Source organism: Erinaceus europaeus, chromosome 1 (genome assembly GCF_950295315.1).
Source record: "Erinaceus europaeus chromosome 1, mEriEur2.1, whole genome shotgun sequence".
NCBI classification, from domain to species: Eukaryota; Metazoa; Chordata; class Mammalia; order Eulipotyphla; family Erinaceidae; genus Erinaceus; species Erinaceus europaeus.
The window spans coordinates 63,458,796-63,467,096 of NC_080162.1; the positions used below are offsets into that span (position 1 = coordinate 63,458,796).

At 36.5% G+C, this 8,301-nt stretch overlaps 1 long non-coding RNA gene across 1 annotated transcript; it reads right to left on the reverse strand.

The window, feature by feature from the left end:
• Positions 1-921: 921 nt before the first annotated feature.
• LOC132541866 (uncharacterized) lies at positions 922-8,040 on the reverse strand. Its single transcript, XR_009552961.1, has 2 exons — positions 7,928-8,040; positions 922-1,292 (listed from the first exon to the last, which is right to left on the reverse strand). It is a non-coding gene; the product is annotated as an uncharacterized LOC132541866 (long non-coding RNA).
• Between the last annotated feature and the right edge of the window lie 261 nt (positions 8,041-8,301).

Below are 8,301 nucleotides of genomic sequence, written 5' to 3' on the forward strand. Positions count from 1 at the left end.
TCTCTTTTCCCTTATTCATATTTTATTAAGTACAACCATTAAAGAAATGTTTTTACAAAAGGTGATCAACTTTTTAAGGGAAGAACATAAAGAAAGATGGTTTATGTAAATTCAAATATATTTTTCTTGATATTGGTTATTCCATGTTCTCCTCAAATAGATGCTATATTTTCTCAGTTCTCTAGGCTGAGGCTGTTTTCATTTATTTTTTTACAAACAACAAAAATAATAAAATACAAATAATAACAACAGCAGTGGTGTAAGTAATACAATTTATTGGATCATGAGACACTTTTGTTTATTTCTTTTTCTGGCCTGGTTATCACAACTGTGAAATAAAAGTGGATTTTTAGTCTTTATTACACAACTGAGAGAATAAAAGTTTATAAGATTTTTAAAAAAGATTTTTTGAGACTATAGAGATGATTCAACTACTAGCAAACAATTTTTTATGTACAAGGACCCTAGTTGGAACCCCCAGTCACCCCACAGGAACATAATCCACAGGGGGTACTTCATTAGTAGTGGACCAGTACTGTGGTATGTCTGTTCTGGCTGTTTTTGTCATGTTATTTCTCTACCTGGAAAAATAGAAGGAAAAGAGTCCTTCAGAAATTATGAAATTATACTGATATGAAGTCCCAGTAAAATGCTGGTGGCATATATATATATATATATATATATATATATTCACACAGGTGATAAAAACTAATAATAAGCAACACATAATTTGAACCAATTATTTTGAATTTCTTTAACTTTATGAAACTTTTCTTTAACCTCTACAGATATCTACTAATGAAGATACTTTATGCTGACAAAGAATCTATATACTCTAAACTTGTTCTTTATTTAGTTAAATCTTTAATTTAGTGACCAAATCAAATCTGAACTCATAGATGAAAAAAGAGAAACCACAGGGGGAACTCAAGAAAATTTTATTAGTGACTTAACAATAGTTGACAAGTTTGTGCAATAATAGGGGTACAGTTCCATATAATTCCCACCAGAATGTCATATCCCACTCATTCCATTGGAAGTTTCCCTATTCTTTATCCCTCTGGGAGTATGGACCAAGGATCATTATGGGGTGCAGGAGGCAGGAAGTCTGACATCTGTAATTCCTTCTCCACTGGACATGGATATTCACAGGCTGATCCATAATCGCAGCCTTTTTTTATTACTCCCTAGTGGTGATGGGCTCTGAGGAGGTGAGGTTACAGGACACATTGGTGAGGTTGTCTGCCCAGGAAAGCCAGGTTGGCATCGTCATAGCATCTGCAACTTGGTGGCTGGAAAACATCAAGATACAAAGCAGAATAAATTGCTTAGTAATCAGGAACCTAAAGGTAAGTATATAGCAGATGAGATTTGGGGTCTTCATGTTGGAGGAAGCTAGGAAGTCTATTTTCAGTATATTCCAAGAAGCCCATGACTTTACTAATTTTTTGCCTGAGCAATAGCTAACATGTAGGTGGGCTGCAAGTATTGTCTAGTAAGATGGTGTCAGAGTTGAGACTAGTACTAGAAAGCTGGATCAGAACAGAGTGTAGCCCCAAATATGGGAAAAGCATTTAAATACTGTGAACTGTAAACCCCATCAATCTGACCTGGGACTCATGTCTAAAATAAAATACAAATAATAACAACAGCAGTGGTGTAAGTAATACAATTTACTGCTTAGCACATGAGCATGTGCAACCTCTGCATCCCCACTGGTGTGACCTCGCATTCCTCCTTTTTTTAATGACCAGCTAGTGAGAGAAGTACATAGGGAAATCTTGCTACTTATTAAGTTCTTAAAATTTGTCTACCAATAGACAAGTATGAAGGAAAAAGGGACCACATGCAACCATAACTATCAGGATGTTCCTGATGAAATTATAATCAATGCTATAAACTACAAGTTTCTTTTTTTCCTGCCTTTTTGTTTTCAAAATTCTATCAGTATAACCATAGAAAGTGAAGATTTCATAATGCTGGCTTTATTAAACTTTGTGGCATAGATATAGAGCAATCTATGAATAGAATTCTAGAAGCTTCTCTGATTTTAATTACATACTAATTTTAAACATTTTATTTATTCTTTCATATATATGTTTTATAGAAACAGAACATTTTAAAAAGAAGGGGAAGATTGAGATGATTGTTAGATAGATAGATAGATAGATGGGGAGGGAGAGAGAGTAAGAGAGAGAGAATGAGAGGGAAGTTCAGTTTTGCTTCACTACTTGTAAAGACTTCCCCCTACAGATTGGAACCATGGACTTGAATCTAGGTCCTTGCACACTGTAACGCGTGCACTGTATGAGATGTACCACCAGCGGCCCTTCTGAATTAGACAAGTAAACCCTTATCACGTCTCAGTGATTTCTTTTGTCCATATCTCTTCTATGGTATTTTTATTGTGCATTAATTAATGGTCTTATAATCAGTACTGGCTTCTAGAACCCTGAGACAAAAACAAAACAAACAAAACACAAATAATCAAATATTATACAATAAAAAATATCCAAAGCAGGAAGTTTAAAATGGATTCAGACCTTTCTTGCTCCCAGTGGATTTTGTTGTTTGGGGGCTAAGGTGAGAAGTAGGAAAATGATTTAAGAAATATATGCAGTGATTCCTTCCATAAAAAAATGAAAAGAGAAAGAAAAATAATAAAAGGTTTCCAATGTTTTCTGTTTCCAGGGCCAAATAACAATTACAACAAAGATTGATTGTTTCTTTTACTAATCTTTACAACTGTGCTGGAAATCCCAAGGGGACAGTTAAATGAAACAGGTTAATGTAAGGCACTCACTATTCCACAAAGTCCAAGTTGGAGTCAGCCTTCTGTCAAATGATCATGTCTGGTTACAGGGGTTTGCTTTAACATATATATTCTTTACAGACAACCTCAGTGATTAAAATCAATTCCTTCATAACTAGCTAGTTCCTGGCATCTACCAAATAAGATCACAGTATACAATAGATAATTACAAGATAGGAAATGTATCAAAAATATATCAAAGTAAACATTTCTGGTAGCTCATCATGTAAGTTAAATGAATTACTCACAAATATGCCCAAAATAGGAAAAAACAAAAACAAAACTGCTTACTAGTAATCTCATCTCAGTTCTAGACTAGTTGATTTGAAATTAAAGCAAAAAAAGAAAGAACTTTCAAAATGTGACCAATGTACTGAAGCAATAGAATTTATACCTTCCTATGCAATTACTCCAGTTTTAAGCCCAGACATTACATATCAGAACACTGGGTTATGCTCCTATACTGTGATGTCTCTCCTCTTTCTACCTCCTTTTGTCTCCCTATCTCAATGTGTTAAGTCTATCAACACTAGTATACATGAAGCCCTGGGTTTAATTCCTGGCACCCAATTAGGAAAACAAAAATAAGAAGAAGAAAGTAAAAAGTTGAGCCAAGAGTGGTGAAATCATACATGGACAAAGTCTCAACTTTGCATAAATAAATAAATCCAAAAATAAATTGGGGGTTGGACAGTAGCGAGCAGCAGGTTAAGCTCACATGGCGCTAAGCGCAAGGACCGCGATCCCAGTTCCAGCCTTTGCTCCTCACCAGAAGGGGGGTCTGTTTATGGGCAGTGAAATGGGTCTGCAGGTGTCTTTCTTTCCCTCTCTCTGTCTTCCCCTCCTCTCTCGATTTCTCTCTTTCCTGTCCTACAACAGTCATAAAACAACAACAAGGGCAACAAAATGGGGAAAATGGCCTCCAGGAGCTGTGGATTCTAGTGCAGGCACCAAGTCCCAGCAATAACCCTGGAGCCAAAATAAATAAATAAAGAATTGAATTATAAAAATTAATAAAAGTAACACATTAATTGCAAGTTGATTATAAAATTAATAACAAATTTAAAAGTTAATTGTAGATAGGGTAGAGTACCTTTATACAGAGCCATTCTTGTATAATTCATATAGGACATGATCTTTAAAGTTATTATCTCTGTGTCCTCTTTACAAAAATAATAAATGACAAATTTCTTCTAGGTCTTAGGAAAAAGTAATTAATTTTTATCATTAAGCTATACATACAAAACTCTGATAAATTGGAAATGCAACAAAATTTGTTCCTGTTCATATATGTGTCTTCAAAATAGAAGTCAAAAGTAGATTTTATCTCTATAACTAATGTAGCTTGATATTTATATAGATAATTAGATTGAGAGAAATGTCTTTACTTTCTAGTTGTTGAATGAAATCCCTTGCTATCTATAAAATGTACAGCACATCTGTCAAAGACAGGGCAGGATAAATAGAACAAATTGAATAAAGCTATGCTTTTGGCAGAGATCCCATAAGAAGAAATCCAATGTCTGAAGCATCTCATCACAAATTAAAAAAAAAAAAAAACATGATTAGGCAAGAGGGAACATTCCATTTGGGGTGTTCTAGAGAAATGAAATCCTTTCTCATAAAGACTATACTCTTCTCACCTCAAACCCACCCGCACCCCCAAAAAAGAAAGAATAAGGGAGAAAAGCATGAAAATAAGTTGTGGCCATATTTTAGATCTGTCCCTTGGAGAAGCAGTCACAAAGCAAAAATAAATCCTAAGTGTCATTTGGTTGTACAGCTTTGTGTGCTTCAAGAGACACAGAATTAACTTTTAAAAACTAGCCTGAAATATGTAAACTGCTTTTTAAATGTGTTTATTTATTTATTTTGGATAGAGAAACTGAGAGGGAAGGGTAGGTCAAGAGCTAAGGAGGGAGACACACACACACACACACACACACACACACACACACAGAAAGAGAGAGAGAGAGACCTGCCTCACTATTTCACATCTAATGAAGCTTCCCCCTGCAGGTGGGGGTCAGGACCTTGATCCAGGGTCCTTTAGCACTGTAATGTGTGTGATCTGTGAGGTGCACTACCACCTAGCCTCTTAAACTATTTTATGAATATGGGTAATTTGTGTGTGATTGATTGAGTGTGTGGGGGGGGGGTGGGGGGTGGGGGGATAGAAACTTAAATGAAAAAGAATCCTTGTAAAAGGGGGGGAAGAGAGAGGCAGGCTGGGAGTATGGATCAACCAGTCAATGCCCATGTTCAGCAGGGAAGCAATTACAGAAGACAGACCTTCCAACTTCTGTTGCATAAGAAAGCTATCGGGGGAGTGGATGGGATACAGCGATCTGGTGGTGGGAATTGTGTGGAGTTGTACCCCTCTTATCCTATGGTTTTATCAGTGTTTCCTTTTTATAAATAATACTAAAAATTAAAAAATATATTAAAAAGGAGATAGTCTCAGTAATACAAAGGAAAGAATGCATGGTCAGCAGCCAAAATAATATGTTAAGTTTGTCCAGGTGTTAATAATTTTGACCCTGGAAGTTAGAGACATGTGAATTATTGAGCCTTGGCTTTTCATCTGTGATGGCAGATGATACTCATATACGCTAAAAAGAAGCCGGAAGTAAAAATGGGCCTAGTCTATGACCTGGAAATTCCTTTTCTAGGGATATATGCTAAAGAATAAAACACATCCATAAAGATCTGTATATACCTATGTTCATAACAGAACAATTTGTAGTAGCTAAGCCTTGGAAGCAAACTAGGTGCCCAATAACAAATGTGTGGCTAAGAAATTTCATGATTAAATATATACATCGGAATACTACCCAGCTATTAAAAAGAATCAATTCACCTTCTTCTAATTATCTTGGATGGAAAGTGAAGGAATCATGGATGGAAAGTGAAGGAATCATGTTAAATGAGATAAACCAGGAAGAGAAGGATGAATATGGATGCTCTCATTCATGGACAGAAGTTGAGAAATAAGAACAGATGGGAAACACAAACCAGAACTTGAATGGGGTTTGGTATATTGCATTAAAGTAAAGGACTCTGGGGTGGGGGTGCCACTTTCAAATCCTAGTGCATGACAGTAGAGGAGGACCTAGGCTTGGGGTGAAAGTGTTTTTCAGAAAACTGAGAAATTTTGCACATATACCAATAACTATATTTACTGTAAAACATTAATCCTCTCCAACTAAAAAACACAAATAAAATGAAGCCAGAAGAAAGCCATGTGAGTCAGAATTATAATATTATACGTGAAAGGAAATGAGCAACAATAGGCTTAAAACACACAGGAGAAGAAAGGCTTGGTGATTAATTTCAGGAAATAGAAGACTTATAAAAGAAAATGGATGGAATATTGCAACAGGAAGGAGATAATATTGTTTCAAATGAATGATGGAAAAACATGGGCAAGTTTTTTCTGCTTCACTACTTTGCTTGCTACAAACTCTCAAATTTGCTAGAAAGACAAAATAAGCAAACTCTATTTACAATTGCAATTTATATTGACTTCCTTCCCCTTATATATCTTCTCCCCATTGATTTGCCCTAATTTCCTCTCTCTCTCTCTCTCTCTCTCTCTCTCTTCTCCTGAGCACTGTTTAGCTCTGGCTTATTGTGGTGAACGGAACTGAACCTGGGACGTTGTATCTCATGTATAAGAGTCTCTTTGAATAATCATTATCTATTTACCTCTTCTATCTAACATTTTTTCATATTTCATCTTCTAAGGTACTTTACTGTCCTAATAGAATTACTTCCCTAGCTACTCTAGTCTTCTAAGAGCTGAATGTTAATTGTTCGATGATATGTTTAAAGTATAAAGAACTTCCTGATATATAGTGGGTACATGAAAACTGTGTTAAAGCATGAAAAGAGGGAGTTGGGCAGTAGTGCAGTGAGTTACACAGGTGTCACAAAGCGCAAGGACTGGCATAAGGATCCCAGTTTGAGCCCCCGGCTCCCCACCTGCAGGGGAGTCACCTCACAGGGAGTGAAGCAGGTCTGCAGGTGTCTATCTTTCCCTCTCTCTATCTTTCCCTTCTCCCTCCATTTCTTTCTGTCCTATCCAACAACAACTACACCAATAAAACAACAAGGGCAACAAAAGGGAATAAATAAATACTAAAAAAAAAAAGCCTATCAAAATAGAAAAGCATGAAAAGAATGAGAATCAAAGGGTCTGGGTGGTGGCGTACCTGGTTGAGCACACATGTTACAGTGTGCAAGGACCCAGGTTCAAGCCTCCAGTCTCCACCTGTAGGAGGAAAGCTTTGCAAATGGTGAAGCAGTGCTGCAGGTGTCTCTCTCCCTCTCTACCTACCCCCTTTCCCTCTCAATTTCTCTGTCTCTGTCTAATTAATAAATAAAGATATATTTAAAAAAAATTTTAAAAAGAATGAGAATTAGATTAATCAAGGAAGAAAGGTTGTATACTGAATTTGAACAATGATATCTTCCATTATAAAATAGATACCCCTAGTACTGATGCAAAAAAGAACAAGTGCAGCATTATACTTTGTCATACAGCCTATCTATTTTACCTCTGTGGTAAATTTCAGGAATCACAATTTGTATACAGTGGCTGCTAGTAATAGCTTCACTCAGGTCTATGTTATTGACTAGTGTATCCTTTCTTCCTTTCTTTTCTTTATTTTATTTTTTTTGTAGCTGTTGATATTTTTGTAGGTGCTTACTTCTCTAAAGACATAGCCTTGAATGAATATAAGTTTCCTTGGATAAATGCTAACTGATCCTCTTAACAGCAGCCTATGACTGAAGACTCTAACATGTAAGACTATAGGATAGAAAATACTGGACCTCACCAGGAAGAGTGGATTTGTAACGCTGGTGCCGAACCCTAGTGATAACCCTGGTGGAAATAATAATAAAGGAAATATTGAGCCTCCAAGTTTCCAAGTGGTACAAATCATATCCCAGATCCCCCATAGAAACAGGTCATATCATAAGCTTGGTTGACATCTTCACTGTCTTCCCTGGATTCTCTGCTCTCACAGATTTCTTATGAGACTATATTACTCTCCATACAACCCATACACCCAAAATATCATTTTATTTTGTGCTTCTAGAGAAACTGACCCAAAAGACCACATATATGATGAGACTGAGCCTTCTTCATAAGTCCGCAGTGAAAAGACTATGGTTCACTTGGTCCGTCTCAGACCTCTACTGACCCCCCTACAGCAGAGAAGTGATCACTTCCCACCTTCCTAATGCCACCCACTTAGTCACTTCAGACTTTCTCACAATCTGTCTAAAGTGGTCCCATCCACTTAAGAGCAAGCAGGCTACTAACTGATAAAGTGGACGTGACCTCTGTCAGAAACAAATCTCCAATAATAGTAACACAAAGACATCGGAACTGCCCTTTGGGCCAAACTGCCACACCCATAACACAGTGGAAATAATAAGCAGGTGATTTTCTGAGAAACCTAAAAATGGATCCTGTAGGA